The sequence below is a fragment of the Myotis yumanensis genome, unplaced genomic scaffold (assembly GCF_028538775.1).
Source record: "Myotis yumanensis isolate MYYU_CA2020_CCGP unplaced genomic scaffold, mMyoYum1.0.hap1 SCAF_4, whole genome shotgun sequence".
Classification (NCBI taxonomy): Eukaryota; Metazoa; Chordata; class Mammalia; order Chiroptera; family Vespertilionidae; genus Myotis; species Myotis yumanensis.
In genome coordinates, this window is record NW_027223755.1 from 37,483,406 (window position 1) to 37,502,952 (window position 19,547).

Genomic DNA, 19,547 nt, shown 5'->3' on the forward strand with positions numbered 1-19,547 from the left:
TTTAGCTCTCAGAACTAGTCAGTGAGCCAAAATTCAAATGATTACTGCTTTGGTCATGGGCAAGCCATGTGCTTTTCAAAATAAGTACCAGTGAAAACCACATAATGCTCTCTGGATTGCTTAGTTTTCTATGTGGGTCATAAATACTGTATTTGTTTCTACAGTTCATCTAGTTTGTTAGTGGGTTTCTCTTTTCTCTTTATGGATTTTTATTTTTGGTAAAAAATAAATGCATCACAACAGCAGGTCAGCACTTCCTCACACTGACCCGTTACTTACTGTGTGAAATGCGGCACCTGGTGGGTTGGGCCTGGTGTTCCAAAGGCCCAGGTGATGTTCGAGCCTCAGCCGCCTTCCTCGAGGGCTGCAGACTCTTCGGTGCTGACCGGAACTTTATCAATATTCTGAGGCAAGAGTTGTTCACAGAATCAGACGTTTTAGAGAAGGAGGAATCTTCTGAGTCTCCTAATTTAATCCCCTCCTCTTTCAGGTTGAGGAAATGACTTGCCAAATTGGGATAGTTAGTTTGCGTTGGAGCTGAAGTTCAAATCCGATTCCTAGTCTCGTACGCTCCCCCTGGTACCACATTATGTCTCTTCAGAGAAGAAAAGGGAGAACCTCTTCAGAGACAGAATATTAAGGGCTCCACAGCTCACTGTGTGGCATGGGCTCACCTCAGCTTCCTTACTTGTTAGACCAGAGATAACATAGTGCCCACCTCCCAGGCTTGCTGTGAAGATGGAATGGGATAGATAATGTTGCAGGACAGTGCCTGGTACAAAGTAAATGCTATGTGAACAGTAACTATGTTACTGTCGGTAGCATTGCCAATATTTGCACCTAGTTGAAGAATTATATAAACAAATTAATTCTTCCTCCTGCTCAGAAATACCAAAAGAATTTCTTTGCTTATGCTCTGTGAAACATTGGCAGCCCCCTATAAAGAAAATTCTCTGCCTTCACAGAATCGTTTTTTTAAAATCCTCACCTGAGGATATTTTTTCATAAATTTTTAGAGACAGTGGAAGAGACAGGGAAAGAGAGAAATATCAATGTGAGAGAAACACATTGATTGATTGCCTACTGCAGGGGCCTTGGCAGGGAGGAGTCTGTAACTGAGGTATGTGCCCTTGACCAGAATCAAACCCAGGACCCTTCGATCCGTGAGCCAGTGTTCTATTCACTGAGCCAATCCATCCAGGGCATCGACAAACTCTTAATTGCATCTTATGTGTCTTGTGTTTGGCAAACACACACACACACACACACACACACACACACACACACACATTTGGATTTCTCTACCTTCAAAGTCCTAGGGAATAACAGGGTATGCTTCCTGTCCCCCAACTTATCATTTACCTTCTCCAGCATGCACAAAGAGCATTCAAATGGCCCTGGGTGGTGTGGCCCTGGTTGTTAGAGTTGACAACCATTCATTAGCAAAATACAACAAAAAAGAATTTTGTTAGTGATGAATAGCAGCAGTGACCTGCCCAGCCCGGCTGCTCTGTGCAGTGGGCAGCTAGTGCTCTGCCCACTGTGAGAACTGGGCTATGTGACCTGTCACCAGAAGCCTTACTGAGGGGGCAGCTTAGCACAGAGGTAACCAATATGCATAACATTCACCCCAAAATAATAGATGATTCTGAAGGCTAAAAAAAGTCAAAGAAAAAGCATGTTCAGTTTATAGTGAGCATTTTATTCTTTGATTTCTTTGTAAAGTGGTGTTTCTTTGCATTCAATAACTTGCCTAAAGCACCTACTTACTCTTCAGCAATTTGCCTGAAGCATGTTCTTATTCTGTAAATGAGACTATTTCACTGGACAGGACATCTCATTCCCTAATTCTGTATGTGCCTCTGTAGATTGTTTTCACTTATTGTAAATGTCTATTGCTCCTGAATCCAAAACTCATCCTGGTGAGTACACACAGTATGAGAAAGAGACGAAAGGATATCTCTTTAATTAGGTCATGTCAGGACAGTGTTGGTTATCTGCTGCTGTGTCAAAAACACTCCAGAATTTAGTGGCTTAAAACAACACCAGTCATTTTATCATTTCTCATTCTCCTTGGAATTGGCTGGGCTCCACCAGGCAGTCCTTACAAAGGATCTCGTGGTTGTAGTCAGATGAGGGCTGGAACTGTAGACTTCCTCACTTAATATTTCTGGCCATTGATGGTAGGACCTCAGCCAAGGCCCCATCATCTACACACACACACACACACACACACACACGTAAACAAAGGCAAACTGCACAGGGCTTGAAAAATAACCCAAGATTCAAATTTATAGCATTTCAAAATCTACAGATTTGAGAAAATTAAACTCAATACATAAAATATCAATTTAAAAATCACAATGGCAGAAGCTGTGATCAGTCACATTTGATATGCATTATGCATACAAAAAATACGTGGTGAACCAAATCATTGTGAATTGATTTCAATGGAAATGTATCAGAAAAATGAAACAAAAAAATGTAAAGGAAATGGCTTGAATATATTGCATTGAAAATGGATCAAGGAATTAAGTTGGCTTTAATGGCATTACTTTAAAAATATAAATGAACAAAAATTGATATTGTAATTCTGATTGAAATTATTTTTTATTTGCTAACATGGAATCAAAATAACGGGATTAAAAAAATGCTCTGTTCTTATGGAGCTTGCATTCTGCAAGAGGAGCAGAGATTAAACAGATAAGTGGGCCAATGACCACATGATCACAATTGGGATAAATAATAAGTCCCGGGCAATACTCATGTTACCTTGTGGCAAAGATAGCGGAGGACCTTTCCTCGCCTTTCACAGCACCAATTGTGTATGTCACTGATTTTGACATGTAAAGTCCATTGCCTGGTGTTGTCACAGAAGTTTTCTCTCTAAGTATCTATAGTGTCTCCTGAAGGCCACAGTAGTCTACATTTGTTTTAAATGATCCCGAAGTGCCTATGTAGCATATTATACATATCATGGGGCCTTACTATTTGTTGTAAGAGTGAATGAATTAACGGCAGACTTTAGTTAAAAGGTATAGTCTGCCATGATATGCTTTTAAGTACTTCACACGTTTTTCATAAACTGGTCATTCTTTTTTTTATCTCAGTCTTACATACGACAGAGTCAAGTCCAGAGAAATGGAATGCCTGAGAAGGGGGTGTGGGCCACTAGTGCATTAACATACCGGCCCCACTCCCTCTCTTCCAGGTCTGACTCTGGCATTGCTCCCCTGCCCCCGCGCCCCCCCGCCCCCCGCCCCACACACACACACACTATTTCCAAGCACTCAGTTAATCTGAGTCGGAAGTGACTGGGGGAGGAAGCAGTGTAGGGGCAGAGCACAAGGGATCCAGGTGAAATGTCCACGCTCTTCATGAAAGATGAAAATGGTGCTGCAGTGCGCACCCCGCCTACTTGCCAGCTTTGCTCCGAGACCCTTCTTCTGAGAGCTCTGACCTCCAAGGGCCTCAGAGGCAGCATTGCCACAGGGATGAAAGGTGGGGTTGGGGAAGGGAGGCCCAGAGGGAAATAAAGAACCCCGAGCTTGGTTGCTAATCACGGTGGTGCAGCTGGAACACTGCCAGGCTGGCTGGTCCGGGAGAGGAGGCCCCATTTAATCAGGCTCCAGAGGAACATGCCCGGGAGTCCCTGAGTCGGCCAGAGGGCTGCAGGGCAGCTTGGTGTCTCATCTGCAGGCTGCCTAGGAAATGCATTGCAGGATCAGTGATGCTTACCTTCCTCATCTTCCCCGATTCCTTTCCTCAAAGGGACCTCTGAGCAAAAAAGGTTAAAATATACATGTACACATATACATACATATATATAAATGCATAAATGTGTGTATATGTTTGTTTGTTTGTTTGTTTGTTTTTTTGTTTTCAATAATTCTTGCCCGGCTTCCTGCTTTGCTGTCACTTGTTTACAACTGAAGAACTTAGAGTACCCAGCAGAGGGCACCCAGAGTCACTATTTTGACAAGGTGCAAGTTTTCAAAAGCATCTTCCATTTCTGGATTTCAGAGAGAACAGAGGTCCACGGGAAAGGCAGCTGTAGATGGATGTTAGGGAAGATATAGAATATTTCCTTCATTCAGATGAAGGATTATCCAGTTTCGAAAGGATGTTTCTGGAAGAGATGGTCCTCTGCAGACAGTATACCAGGGTGAGTGTATCTGCGCAGCTACTTGTTTCACGAGAAAACATCCAGTGCAGGTCCTTATGGAAGGAAAAGGAGGTCCCTGCTCTCACCTGAGGAAGTTTCCTTCTAAAGTAAGAAGAAATCCCACAATGAACGGTTTGTCTTTATTTTCTAAAATCACGTTGGCTTGTGAGAAGTGGAAAGGAACTGGGCTTCTCATTACTTCTGTTGTTTTTCCATCCTACTCAAATCCATCAAATGACCGCAGCCTGACCGGTCCTGCCATCATCAGGAAGGTCCTCAGTTTTGGAACTTTCTCCACTTAAGCGAGGGAGTCCAGTATCCTGGTGTGCATCGCGGCCCATTTCTAGGAATAGGTCAACGGTCACGTTCCCATGATCACAAATGTTTAATGTCCTTTGATGCTTCACAAGCTACTAATTATTGTAAAGGGTTTGGGTTGGGATTCTGGTGAAAGACATCTCTGGTGAGACCCAAGCCCTGGAGGAGGACAATGGCAGATGCCCTTGCCCATGACAACTTGCTCACAGAATTCAAGAGATACCTCTTCACAATCATCACAAATGCCTGCAGGAGATTCTGTGTGACTGGACATCCTACAACGAATGAGGGTAAATTACTCTAAATGTGGCCCAGTGAGTTGGTGTGTCTTGGGCACAGCAGCTCAGAGATAAAGCTACTAAAAAGAAAAAAAAAAGGTCTGGGGGAAAATCCTATAGTAGATGCTATTCCCTTAAAATTTTCTTTGATTTATTTCACTTAAATGAAAAAAATAAATGACAAAAAAACATGGACTTCCCCAAATACCTGGCTGGTGGCCATATGGTCAAATTCTTCTAGGAGTCTGGAGTTGAGTGGCCAGAACTAAGTCAGTCTGTTTCCCCAGCAGGTTAGCAGGCTTTCATCCCATTAAGCTGTTAAGAGGTGGAGGGGGTCATATGAAGGTCATGTTCTACTACACTGCATGGAGGAGATGATCTCACTATAACATGATGCCTACATTGCAAGTAAGAGTCAATAGCAGGTAGCTCACTCACACCGGATCTGTCTTGATGAAGTAGGGAAATGAGCAGTTCACCAAGGCACCAGTTGGACTGAATGGTGGCTCTGGATTCCTACACCCCTGGCCTTCCACAGCCTTTGTTACTCCCCTAGAGTCAGAGTAGGGAGCTCAGTAGACCATGGGTCTGGCCCAAAAGTGTAATCTTTTTATTCATGTGGACTATTTGGGTCTTTTTTTGAAAAAATCTCTTTTTCTCCTGGCAATTTCACTTTGCCAGTGTAGACATGGCACAAATTATTATTATTTTATTATTGATTTCAGAGAGGAAGGGAGAGGGAGAGATAGAAACATCAATGATGAGAGAGAATCATTGATCAGCTGCCTCCTGCATGCCCCCATGGGGATCGAGCCCACAACCCGGGCATGTGCCCTGACCGGGAATCGAACCGTGACTCCCGGTTCATAGGTTGACGCTCAACCACTGAGCCACGCCAGCCAGGCTGACATAAATTACTGATTATTTCACTCTGTTGAAATCCTTTTATGTGCAAGACACCTGGATAGATACAGAGGAGGAAACAGATAACCAGCACACCATTGCTGCTGCTAACCAGCAAACCTCCTGCCTTTGTTTTGAAAATTCTGAGACAGATAGGTGATATGAGTCCCATGTCTGAGTTATAATTTTGGCAAGTATGATGAACTAGAGTAGGTTGGGTGTAATTGCCTTCTGTTTACATTTCAATAAATTAATGTCTTATTTTTATTTCCCTCGGTGAATTCTACTTCCTCTTTCTTCTTTCTCTGTTCTTCTATTTTGTGTCTTCCCCATCATTTTGTTAATGCTTCTCCCTTGAAAAAAAAATCTTTTAGGTCCCCTTTTTGGGCTCTTTGGTGACGGAGTTTGGCTTCCTGTGTTCTCACTCTCTCGCTCACTGAGTAAGAGTGGAGGCTGCGTTACTGGAACTTGGGAGAATCGAGGTTTGCTTTCAGTCCTGTTTCCCCTAGCACAGTGGTCGCGAGCCACATGCGGCTCTTTGGCCCCTTGAGTGTGGCCACGAAGTTTCAATCGCACTGTACGTGCGTGCCCGCACGTGGTATTTTGTGGAAGAGCCACACTCAAGGGGCCGCAGTTTGCCGACCACTGCCCTAGCATAACATCTTATTTCCAAGGAGGAGGTCTGAATAAGCCAAGTGGAGAAAAGCAAGCAACAAGCCTAAAAGACCGGTTTCTTCACCACCTGCCCTGGGGCTATATTCTGTAGTCTATGAGAAAGCAGCTTGGAGCTGCCCATTTACTCCCCAAATAGATCTTCAGGCCCAGCATCAGGACATGAGTTAAGTCTCTCCAAGTACGGCATGGCGAGATTAACCATCAAAAACTCTCTTGTACTGCAACCCAAGCTATATTTCTACGTTCCCTGTTTGTTCAACAGAGAATATTTAGTACCCATTAGCAAGTACCCATTTTGCCTAGAAAACAGAGAGGAGGACAGATGAAAAATAACGTGTGTTTGGCAGTTCTATATTTTCAGACCTGATATTCAGATATCTCCTATCAACTATGAACGTCAGATCTAGGTGTAAAGCCCAACAATGGGGTTACATCTCTCATCCTCTATGAGAGCTTGGAAGATGCTAATTATCACAAAATAATGACATTATCCCATCACTTTCATCTTTATTGTTCTAAATTGAGGCAACCAAATTGTGTTTGTCCGTAGCGACCAACATAGGAATATTTATGTTTAAGTTGATCTCATTTTCTCATTCTTAGAATATGCTATAGTAGATGCTATACGATCCTTAGTCAAACCTTGGGGTAAAAAGTCAAAGATTGTGTGCATGTGAGATTAGGGAAAATTGCACGCCTAATTAAGACAACAATGGGGAAAAGAATGAACCACAGTTCTCATCATGACTTAGTTGACAACACTTTTAGGTAAAATCCACTCTGTTTGGAAAGCACTGCTTCATTCCTGGTGTCAAAACCTCCAAAAGTTCACAGGAAAGTAAAAGATATTGGTCCATGATGAGTTTGTCTAGAGCAGTGATTTTCAATCTTTTTTCATCTCATGACATAATATAATTACTAAAATTCTGTGGCACACCAAGAAGTATATATTTTTTGTTGATCTGACAAAAAAATAGGTATAATTTTGATTCATTCACACTGGACAGCTGTTGTTGTATTGGCTGTTGCCATTTTCTTTATATATGACAACCTAAGGGAAAAGAGGTCAGTGCCCCTGACTAAATAGCCAGGTACTACATGTTTTAAAAATTCTTGCAGATCATTGGTTGAAAATCCCTGGTTTGGAATTATTTTGGAAGCCCAGGAGTCACCTATCATTGGTATTTAAAGATGACGATGAAAATGCCTTTCATTTCTTTGCCTTGTCTATTAGATTTCCTGTCCAAGTAATAAGAAAAAGGGAAGACCAACAAACAAATTGTGTGTCCACGACTGGACTTGTTCCATTCAGATCAAATAGAACCACATCAAGTTGCTACAGAAATTTGCCTGACAATAAGAGCAACCCAACAGGGAAGCTCCAGCCTTTGTTCCATATTGCTCGCAGGCTGTTGTGGCTCAGATTTTTGAGAAATTTGACCTGCATGCAAATGTGTGACAGGCTTTCCCGGCACCTGTAGTTCACAAAGACTAGGAAAAGAAAACCATCATTATCACCACAAGGTTCCTTTTACACAGTTCCCTGACAGAGAGGTTACCTTTGCTACGTACTCCCTGCTCTGTTTCTTCACCTATACTGCCCTGCATCACCCCAAAATGAAGAAGTGCTGATAGGTCCCAGTGGTGATAGGTCTCAGGAACTGGCTGCAACTCCTTTCATGGGAAAAGAAAGATCACCCTTAGGATTCGGCACCCCCTATTTGAACAACTGAGCTGGAGCCCCAGAAACCATGGCCTTAGTGACAATAATTTGCATACCAACTTGTCAAAGTCCTAGAAAGTCTCAAGAATGCCATTTGAATGGGAGTTTCTTAAGTAACCTCGGCAGCACTAGAGACTACGATGTACAGCTCTGTGGGCTGGCTGTACACCAACCAGGGACATTTGGAAGAGGCTGAAAGCAAGGCTGCTTCCTTTTAAAGGAAGCACTTTTTCCTAATTCACCCAAACCCAACCCCTATGTGGACCAGTGGGGGCTGTGAAGTCACCCAACCCCTTCTGCTCAATGGTAGAAACTTGGAACATGTCATTCCCTCAAAACCTCCAAGGGCTTCCTGTCGCATGAAGAATGGACTCCCAAGTCCACAGAGTAATGTAATCTGACCCCCGTGACCTCCAACCTCAGCTCTCACACCCTTCCTCTACTTGCACTATTCCTGCCATACCAGCCTTGTCACCATTTCCTGAAGACCCCCAGCACATTCCTGCTTCAGCCTTGTCCCTAGCTGCCCTCTGGCTTGCTCCCTCACTCATGCAGATATCCATCAGATGCCATCTCCTCACAGAGGCCTTCCCTGACCATCTGATCTAAGTTGCACCTCCTCTCCTCTCTAGCCTTTTATTTTTTAAACAAAAAGAGTACTTACTACTTGAGTTTTACATTTATGTATTACTTGTCTTCTCTAGAACAAGGATTGGCAAACTACAGCTCAAGGGACAAATCACGCTTGCTGCCTGTTTTGTAAATAAAATTTTATTGGGGTACATATTGTCTTTGGCTGTTTTCACATGACAACTGAAGAGCTGAGTAGTTGCAATAGAGACAGTGTGGTCAACAAAGCCAAAAATATTTCTTATCTGGCATTTTACAGAAAGAGCTTGCTGACCCTGTGCTAGAATGTAAGTCCTATGAGCACAGGTGCTATGCCTGTTTGCTCATTCCTGTATCTTTAGCACTCAGAAATTTGCTGAGCATGTAGGGACTTGGTAAATATTTACTAAATGATTGAACACATAGATGAATGAATACCTACATATATATAGAAAAGGTTTTTTTTAAATTCAACTATAATTGAGCACCAACTTGTGCCAAGCATTGGACTCTGCTGATGACACCCTAATGATGTCTATGGACTATAATGATGTCAAAGGACTATGAAGAATGTCTCATTACAGGTAAGTGCCAGGTGTTGTGGGAGCCATAAGGAAGAATACCTAGGCAAGGAATCGGTGGCCTCTAAGGATGAATTCTCCAAGGAAAGAGTTGAGTGAAGGGCCCTACAGGCAGAGAGTGGACCAGGCCTTGGTCAGAGGTAGATGACCAAGGGGGTTTGAATAATTTCTTCATGGGTGTGAATAATCACTTTCCTCATCTTTATGATTCTTACTCCCTTGGTTGGCATTTAAAATTTGGAGGAAACTAATGATTTTTCACAAAAAGGTTGTCCCTTTTCTAGGCTTGATTCTGGAATATGTTAGATCAAGGTTTGACCTCACACTCTTGACATTTAGGTCCAGATAATTCTTTGTAGTGGGACTGTCCAGTGCACTTTAGGGTGTTCAATAGCATCCCTGGCCTCCACCCACTAGATGCCAGTATCACTCCCCCAGTGTGGCACCAAAAATGTCTCCAGACATCACCAGATGTCTCCGGAGGGGCACTGTCATCCCCTTGTAAACCACTGTGTTAGTGCCAGTAAAATCCACTGAGCAACTTGAAGATAAAATATGTTAGCAACCTACAAATGATGGGTTACAGGTGCTTTTGGAAGCCTACGTACCTGGGCCACTGGGAGTAAAAACTGCCTATTTCGTTTCATCTCTTGATCACCCAACATAATTATGACAAGTAACCATAGAATTTAAAGAGTAAACCTTAACTGCTTCTTCACTTGGTTACCCAAGTGCCATTTTTTTTTTTCTGTGACTCATGGTGTCTATGCTATACTCAAGAATGCAAAGTTAAATATGTACTAGGACCATAGAATCCTACTGAGCCATAAAAGAAAATAAGCTATTGATAAATGCAACAATGTGAATGAATATCAAAGGTATGAGGATGCTGAGGGAACGAAGACAATTTTAAAAAGTTACATATTATATGATTCCATTTACATGACTTTCTGAAAAAGTAAAAACTATAGTGAAAACAGAGTAGCGGCTACAAGGGTTCGGAGTGGGGGAGAGTGTGACTACAAAGGGACAATGGGAGAGTCTTTTGGGATGATAAAACTGTTATGTATCCAGATTGTGGTGGTGGTTTCATGAATCTATATATGCATTAAAACTCACAAAACTTCACTAAAAAACTATATGTTAATTTTTTTAAAAGTTGCTCCTGAAGAGTATGATGGGATTTTTGATACTTACATGTCTTCTTCTAACCACAATGAAGTATTTAAAACCATATTTTAAAGAAGACACCAGGAAATGAGGCTTTGACCACTCATGGAGATAAGAGAAAGTAGATATTCTGAAACTACCTGAAGGGTTTTAGCTTCTTTGCTTCAATTCCTCTTTCACTTTCCACAGAACAAGGTGATCTTAATTTCCCAATCCAGGGTTCCCGAATTTCACCCCAGAATTGGTTGAGTCTCCTTGGAAAGAAGAGAGAAAATGTTCTCAGAACTGATACAAATCGGAGCAGATTTGCCCACATCCGTGGAGGTGTCTATACCATCATTCCCTTGCATCAATATGATGTTCTTGTGTAGGTGAAAAAGGTCCATCGAGGAGAGTGTTAGGCTAGCTTTTCAAGGCTCCAGGCAAGAGAAGAAACAGAGAGCAAAATGCATGAAAGTGACTTGATTCTAAAAGAGATCAATATCATATGAATAATACTACCAGATTCATGTATATATGGAATAATCAGTATTTCTGGGGGATTTTTTTATTCACCTGAAATACCTCCTCTGTTTATCTATGATGGTGATGGGGCCCAGGTATGTATGAGAAGGTAGTGGTGACTTCTATCTAGAAACCTACCAATAAGCATCCCATTCAGGGTATTCCACATGCCTCCCTTTTTTAGGGGAACTGCAGGCTGTGGTTTACATATACATGAAAGAGCCCTTCACAGGAAAGTATTGCTCACTTGCTTGTGCAATAACAATAATAAACCACAGGATGATCGCATCATGAAAGAAGCTTGGCTTCTCAAAGAATGAAATGCAGGCCAACAGTGAAAATCATAGTGTCGTGTGCTTGACATTCATCCTGAAAGAGCTGCACAAAGCACAAACTGTGTCCTAATCACACATATGATACTTCTTTGTCTTTTTTTTTATTGATTTTTGGAGACAGAGGGAGAGAGAGAGAGAGACATTGATGTGCTAGCGAAGCATCAATCCTTTGCTTCTCGAACGCCTCCTACTGGAGATTGAACCCAGAAATGTGCCCCAACCGGGAAATCAAACAGGCAACCTCTTCATGCACCCAATCAACTGAGTCAAGGCTCAGGGCTATACTTCTTTCTCTTTGTCCCTATCATCCACCTTTCTCAGCAACATAACTCCAGGTGGACAATTGGAGCATCTCTGAACTTATTCAGAGGTAGCTTTGTATACCAAACATCCTCAGGAACTGTTCGTTCTTCTTCCCCTAGGCCAGTGGTTGGCAAACTGTGGCTCGCAAGCCACATGCGGCTCTTTGGCCCCTTGAGTGTGGCTCTTCCACAAAATACCACGTGTGGGCACGCATGTACAGTGCGATTGAAACTTTGTGCCCCATGCGCAGAAGTCGGTATTTTGTAGAAGAGCCACACTCAAGGGGCCAAAGAGCCACAGTTTGCCAATCACTTCTAGGCTAAATGTAAATTGTGAAAATGAGGTGACAATTCAGCCCTCAGTGTCTGCAGAGTGGGAGAGGGAGAGTAGCAGAGGTAACATATGGGTGCAAAAGAAGGAGCTCAGATCATTTTGAAAGTAGAGCTTTGAACTTTTTATTTATTTATTTATTTATTTATTTTTGAGCTTTGAACTTTTTAATAGCATCTACCTTTTTGGTGTGTACACTCTCTCTCCTTTATGATGTATAGAAAGATTGCTTTTCCCCATTTAACAGAAACCAGAACCAAGGAATATGTGCATTAAAAATTTGCCTAAGGTCTCATGGGGGTTGGGGTTTAAGTGAAAAAACAAGGTGTAAACCTGAGTCTCCTGATTTCAGACCCCACTCAGGAGACCATATTGTAAAGTGGCAAATGGCTTATCAAACAAAGCCCAATCTAGGGGCAATCACTCTCTGCAGCAATCAGCTGAACTCCCACTCCTATCCCCAGGCCTGAAGGTGCTGATATACTAACAACTGAGAAAGTGCCTGATCTCTTTTAACACTTACCTCAAGCATCACACCTACTAGAAGACTTCATTGAATCATCTACCCACAATGAACTGATTGTTCCCTTGGTTGAGTTCCACCATATCTTCAAAGCAGTGCTATCTTTGTGCCTGTAATTCCTTCACCATCTCAGGGCCTGGGTCCTGCTGTTCTTGGATTCCCAGATCCTAGCACAATGTCTGTCTCATAGTATAGTAAGTACTCTATGCCTGTGTGCTGAGTGGCAGGAACTTTATTCCTTTAAAAGTACAAATCAAGGGCAAGCTTGACACAGGAAAACCTTGGGAAAGTCATTTACTCTCTCAAAGTCTCCGTGTCCTCATCTTTAAAATGAGGATAAAAGAACCATAATCTTTAAGGCTTATCATATGCAAAGAGCTTGGAAGGTGCCTTTCTCATAGAAAGCTCTCAATACATGGTAGCTCTTTGTGGTAGCCAGCCTCCAAGATGGCCCCCAATGACTCTCTCCTCTTGGTATTTATACCCTTGTGTAGTCCCCTATCACACTGGATAGAGATGACTATGTGACCAAAGGATATGAGAGAAATCACAGAAAGTGACTTCTGAGACTAGGTCATAAAAGTTATTGAAGTTTTTGGCTTGCTCTCTCCTGAATCAGTTGTTCTGGGGGAGCTAGACACCATGTCATGAGGATTCACAAGTAGCTCTATGGAGGTGTCCATGTGGTAAAGAACAAAGCTTCCTACCAACAGCCAACATCAGGTCATCATCCATGTGAGAATGCCATCTGGGAAACTGATCTTCCAGCCTCAGTTAAGCCCTCAGATGGCTGCAACCTCATCAGAGATCTTAAGCTAGAAAGAGCCAGTTAAGCCACTCTTAGATTCCTGATCTGCAGAAACTGTGTGAGAGAAATGCTTATTGTTGTTTTAAGCTGCTAAGTTTGGGTGTAATTAATTACAGAGTGATAAATCAATAATATGCTGTTATTATAAGTAATGGTATAAATATCAACAAAGAGGTGCCTCCCACTCGGTCAATTCTTGTTCTTGACTGATCTCAGTTCACAGGAGCTATGAGGCAGGAAGGCTGATTTTGCCCAAATTTGGACTTCCCCTTTCTCAAAAACTGAGGAGGTAACTAAGGTAGACATTTTCAGCAACTGACTTGAGGAAAGTGAGAAGGTTCTCTTGGTGCTATTTGTCAAATCAGACAAACTTTCAAAGAATGTCAAAGTTTAATATCATTTAACTGTGGCAGACGTGTAAGTCTTCTCTTCGAATAGCTGGACAATTCTAACCTCAAGAGCTAATCTTGCACTCCTCTCTGTCTCTGACCCCTACCTAGCACTAGCATACCACCCAGACCAATCCCTTGCTTGTGTTCACCATCCCAACCCTTTCACACCACAAAATGTTGATGAAAATGATGACATTTTCAAAGTTGACAACATCTGACCAAGTATTGAGAGAAACCTTTGTTTTTTCCAGCTACACAGACCTTGGCAATAGTTGAAGCTTGGATGACGGACATGGAGGTATTTGGCTTTGAGCTCCCACATGGCTATTTTATTGTAACTCTAAACCCCCAAGGCCCCTCCCTTCCTCAGTGATGCCTGGCACCTCCCGAGACTGTTTGCCACTGCTTCTGGAGTGTTCCGTTTCTCAGCAAATGCTTTCACTCTTTACTGCCATGCCCAATTCTCCTGCAGTCCCTGCTTTGCTTGCTTTTTATCAAAACTAGAAGGTGTCCCCCAGGCTCCATCCCAAGCAAATACAATTCTTTCCAATAACCTTGAATTGTCTAACCCTTAAGTGACCACAGACTTTTAAGGCCCCCTGAGGTGTCCTCTAGATAGGACTTTACTAGTGCCCTACGCAGGAAGATACAGCGCTTTATTGTACTCAGAAACATTCATTGACTAGGAAAAATGTGTGCCTTAAGATGGGGAATCTGAGCTTTGTCCACCCTTCCACTCACAGAGTTATCTGCCCATTGGAGGCCTTTCCTCTCCTTGCTGAGAGATTGATACAGACACGATCTCCTCTCTTTGGTCAAGAATCTCAAAGTTCCTGCTATTTTCCAAGGAGCTTAAACACCTATAGGCATTAGTCCTAGTGTGGCCAGTCTGCCCTGGGTCCCAGAATTCCAAGATATAAATGTATATAGATGAGACCACCAAGACCCACCCCTCGATTAGAACTAGATGCCAACAAGTCTGTGCACAAAGCTTTCACTGACCAATTCTGCTGGATATACACTAGTTCTCATAATTCCCACCTAAAACTTTATTAACCCACTCGTTCCAGCTGTGTTGGGATCAAGAGGAGGACATGATAATCCTAGCTGCCAGACCAGCCGTGGGCAAACTAAGGCCCGCGGGCCGGATCCGGCCCGTTTGAAATGAATAAAACTAAAAAAAGAGACCGTACCTTTTTATGTAATGATGTTTACTTTGAATTTATATTAGTTCACACAAACACTCCATCCATGCTTTTGTTCCGGCCCTCCGGTCCAGTTTAAGAACCCAATGTGGACCTGGAGTCAAAAAGTTTGCTCACCCCTGTGCCAGACCATTCTAAGGCTTTGGTTTAAGAATCACCCAGAATCTGGCCTTCATCCATGCCCGACAGCAAAGCCCCATGTCCTGATAGCCAGGGCCTGCTTCCCTGAACAAATTGCCCTTTTAGGAATTGATGGGTGTTGTATTCTCCTGAACAAGTGACCCTTTTAGGAATTCATGGGTGTCCTATTCTCTGAAACACCTAATGGCCTCTGCTTTAAGCACTGGGGAATGCAGTGAGTTGATTGTTGCACACTGCAGAGAAACTACTGAGTAAAGAGTGTGCCTGAAGAATATTAAACGAAATTTGATATTTTAACAACCGCGCAGCTCTCCTTCATTGCTGACTGTGACTGTGACAGTATGCAGATTCTCTGTCCCTAAACTTAAGGAAAAATAATTCAGTGTTCACGTCTGGCATGGTAGGTTACACATTGAAGGCATCCAATTAAGGTTTTTTATATCATTGGGTGGGTGGAAATGCAAGTTTAATGTTTGTACAAAGGACTTCTTCCTCTGTTTTCTCGAGGTTGTAAGTTTGTTTTATGACTTCAGCTATATCAAAAAAGAGAGGCTCCAAGTTTAGCCTAGGGCAAAAGAAATGGCAGGTCAACCTGTCACCATTTTTATCCACTGGGTTCTTACTTATATTATTATTGAATCCCTCAAGGTTTAGGGGTAAAACTCTCCCCTCTTCAGTTTCTCACCAATAAATCTGACTAACTCACCTCCAAACTTGATATTCAATATCAAGTGACAAAAATACATGTTTCAGTGCCAACATTACTTATGTTATTGACATGCCTGAGTTATATAAATAACCTCAATAGCTAAAAAATATAGGGGAGAAAATAAAATTTACTCTTCCCATGATAAATCCACGGGTACCTTAGCCAAATTGCCTGCAACTTCTTATAAGTAATTTCATGGTGATTTTACTATGGAAAAGAAAAAGGAGAAATAGAAAGCAAAGTCCTAGGAACTTCTCCTTTATCTCAATCGTCTATCTCTTCTCACATTTGGAGTGACAGGAACAGAGACTGAGGATGGAAATGGTATGATTGATACATATACAAAATCTCACCAGTGGTTAAGACTTTCAGGGGAAATTTAGACCACAGTCTCAGCTTCCCCGTGCTCACTACCTCTTGGAGTAGTTCTGTTTTTAAAAATTAAAAAAGACAACATTTGGAAGCTTCAAATAGGATCTATAATAATAATAAAAGCATAATATGCTAATTAGACCGGACGACCTTCCAAATGAAGCAGGGGCTGCGAGGGAAGCTGGGTCCCGGGTGCCTGCCAGCAGCCAGAGGAAGGCCTACTCTTGCACAAATTTCATGCATCGGGCCCCTAGTATATTATAAGAGGCGAATTTCTTCCCATCACAGGTGATACTCTATAGCAGAGTTCAGCTCCTAGAGGACTGACAATCCCAAGCTTCTGATTGTCACAGAGAAGATGAGGAGGGAGAGCACTTGAAAAGGGGTCCCTGTCTAAGATGATGAGGCCAGCTGTGAAACATTCCCTACGATTACAGGGGTCCCCATAGCTATGCGTGCCCAAGTCACCCAGAATCTTTTCCTATTGCCAATCCTTCTGACTCCTGTCTCCAGACTAATCCTTCTAATCTAAACAGCTGCGTTGATCAGGGCATGCCTGTTTCTAGCGACTCCCCAAGGCCTCAAAAAATGTCAGATACACCCTAGGCTGGCTTTTATACTGTTCAAGAATCTGGCTGCCTCTGACATGTAATCGACCTCTATCTCCACCAGGAATCTGTCACTGCAGTCAACAATCTGTGCACTGCTTTCTTTTCGCCATCTCTAGACCTTCACCTGGGATGTCTCAATTCTCTTCACCGCAATATTCTCCTCCTCCCACTTTTCTTCTCAACCACCAACTCCAATCCTGTATGATACAGAGGGTAATTTGAAATTAGGTGGATCTGGTTTAAAGTCTAGCACTATTACCTGCTTGCTTGTCATTGGGCTAACGTCTTGTCTTCTCTGAACCTCAGCTTCCTCATCTATAAAATGAGAATATTCACATCAAGTTCATGGTAGATGCTCAGTAATGATGAATTTCTTTTTTCTGCATATCTGCCCAACTCCAGTGCACCTTCCAAAGCTTCTAAATCAATTAATTTTCATCAAATTTGCCATAAAATAGGTCAGGAATGTAAAGATCTTAAGACCCTCTCAGAACAAAGCTCAGAGGCTAAAGTGCCTGGGTTCATTCTCGGCCAGTGACACACTGACATTTCAATTTCAAGGGAGTGGGATCCAATACGAGTACTTGGAAAAGAGCCAACCTGCTCACAGATGGGAAATTACAGTATTGCTGTGAGTCATTGATAAATAAAGAGTTCCAGAGTAACATATTTTTATAATTCCCCTCAAATTTATAAAAGATGTCAATGAACAGACTCAGTCCCATGATATTTGAATCTTAATTAAAAATAAAAGATGCCTTAAATGTGTTTATGATGCCTAAGCCCCTGTGAAAGACATTAGCCCACCATCAGCCCCTTAATTTGGCAGGTAACCATGTCATGGAGCCCTTCTATGTGCACCTCTGATTTTTTCCTGGCCAAAGGGCAGCTAATCAAATAGCCTGGAGAGTAGCTATGTCTCATGTCCTAGTGCACAAAGAGGAGCTGAGCTGATGGGATACCCTGTCTTTCAAGAACTGGAACTAGGGGACACAGAAGGAATGAGACCATAGCAACAAGAGCAGAGACTGTAAGGATTCCCTAAGGGAAAGTCAGGGACATTGCAAGCAAAAGCCATGAGCAAGTCAGAGTTAAGAAAGTTCAGAAACCTCTAATAAGCAGAATCAGCCAGTTAGTAGAGAGAGGAGAACAGAAGTGAGCAGAAGCACAAGGAGAAGCAAAAAGCATTGAGAAGGAGATGGAGAGAGCAGTGGGTCCCTGGGGTTGACCAGTTCAGGCCACCTCAGTCTTTGGAGCTATCTCAGTTCCTACAACAAAACCCCCTTGTCTCCAGCTAACTTACATCAGTATTCCTTATAAACAAGAACCTGACTTAAATAGTAGGAAAGCAGTGAAATGCATCACTACTAGGAAAATATAAATACAGCCACTCTGAATACACACACTGTTCCACAAGTCACAAAACCAATAGGACCTTGAGGGTTATTTTTAAGTAAGACACTGGTGAAAATTAGACTACCTTAAAGGACAGACTAAGACTAATTTTCCCAGAGCATTGGCAGGAGGAGCCTCTTATTATTTCATTTCTGAGGGCCGCCATCATAGTTGCGCCTTTCAAAAATATTTCTACCTTCTTTGAGGATTCAGACTGTGCTGGTGAAGGATGCCATGGTGACCTGGCAGAGAGAGCCCCCTTTAACAATGAAAAAACACGCCACCTGTGTCCTGTGATAGACGTACAGCCACTAGTCCTGGGACCCCAAGCAAGTCACTTCGTCTCTCTGAGGCTCAGTTTCCTCTCTTGTGATAGATGATCACTTCTGGAATTGATAATATATTAATCTTTTTAGTGAATTTCTTCTTCCCATTAGATGAGAAAGGAGGCAGCCTCGAAGGAAAAGAAAGACTCTGGACCAGGAGTCAGGACACAAGCCTTTCAGTGCTGCCCCTTGATGGCTGGGCAAAGTTGAGCAGCACATGTGACCTACCAGGATCTCACCCATGAAACAAAGGAGTTTCTCACCAAAAGGGCATTTTCATTCCAAAGTTCATGATTCTAAAATCTCTAAACATCCTCAATTTATTATTCCAATGCCTCCTTATACCTGTATTTAATATTTCTTCTCCCCTTTGCTCCCCCCCCCCCCCCCCGCCCCCGCGATGATCCAGAAAACAATCTGTGCAACAATTCCTAGGAGAACTTGCTTCTTTCAGTTTGTCCAGCTACTGACTAAGCATAAAGAATGCTGGGGAAAATTTGTTGTGTCTCAATCCAGTGCCAGTTACAACAGGCATGTGGACCAATTGGGTTCCCAGTGGCACAAGTTCTACTGGTTGCTGATGGAGAAGTCTAAAGAAGAAGACAGACTATATCCCCCCCCAAAAAAGTGTCTTCTTCCTAGAAAACCATAAATCCATAAGGAAAAAATGAAGGGGTGGAGCCCAAATCATTCCTCAAGGTCAGTTTAAAGTCTCCTCTTAACAAGATTTAGTTGATTGGTGAAAATTAGGAGTTTTGGGGTCCACAGATCAAGGAAGTACAGGTCAACAGAAAATGGCCAGGAACAAATATGACTAGTAATAAAAAATAATGAGTGCCCTGCAATTTCAATAAAAACTAAACGTCACCAATGACTCTAAGATACTGAGGGTCATTGACTGTCATTGTTTCACCAACACAATAAATGCTCTAGTTGTGAATGATGGCACAAAACTCTGCAGTAACATTTGTATTGACCCAGAAAGGGGGTTGACCAAAAGTAATCAGATATAAAGGGTGTGAACTGGTAATTCACAGAATAAATACCTATAAGCAAGAAAGAGATGAAAAGGTGTTCAAAGTCAATAATAATTAAAAGAGAATATAAAAATAATTTTGTTGTTGAAAACTAAAGACAGTTAAACTCTGGTTCTTTTAATACATTCATTGTG